Source organism: Scylla paramamosain, chromosome 3, assembly GCF_035594125.1.
Source record: "Scylla paramamosain isolate STU-SP2022 chromosome 3, ASM3559412v1, whole genome shotgun sequence".
In the NCBI taxonomy this organism is placed as follows: Eukaryota; Metazoa; Arthropoda; class Malacostraca; order Decapoda; family Portunidae; genus Scylla; species Scylla paramamosain.
The window spans coordinates 35,465,054-35,465,521 of record NC_087153.1 but is presented as its reverse complement, the minus strand read 5'-3'; the positions used below and the strand labels follow the sequence as shown (position 1 = coordinate 35,465,521).

Below are 468 nucleotides of genomic sequence, written 5' to 3'. Positions count from 1 at the left end.
TTTTTTGTATTGCTGGCAGCCAGCAGTCTCTTGTATTCACATGTTGCCATACCACCACCTGTCACAAGGAATGTTCTCATTCTATCAGATTATTATCTTTCTCATTTCTTCAGCATTGTTGAAATTATCTAAACATTCTCATGTTTGCAGTTTTGCGTAATTAAGTTCTCTTGTAATTTTTTTTTTTTTTTTTTTCAAACACCACATATATATTACTTACATATTGTTGATATTCAAAACACCTTACTACTGGTCCGCTGGGACATCTTTTGCATCAGGCTGGCAAAGGTGTTGTCCAGATGCATCATCTCCTGCACACAAAGAGTTAGCTTTTTAATTAACTTTTTTTTTTATAAAGTACTAATTTTTATACAATGACATGTGTGTATATTTGTCTAAGACATGTTTTTTTTCTGTCCAAACTAGTATCTTCCATGTGAAGCTAGTCACACTTTTGGCTGGAATGAG

At 33.3% G+C, this 468-nt stretch overlaps 1 protein-coding gene across 1 annotated transcript in view; it reads left to right on the top strand.

The window, feature by feature from the left end:
- Nucleotides 1-202, top strand: part of LOC135094502 (TBC1 domain family member 5-like) — a 25,286-nt gene extending 25,084 nt beyond the window's left edge. The window contains exon 16 of the mRNA XM_063994656.1: nt 1-202. This exon is cut by the window's left edge and continues 2,275 nt beyond it. The gene's annotated coding sequence lies outside the window, so the exon portion shown is untranslated.
- Nucleotides 203-468: the final 266 nt, after the last annotated feature.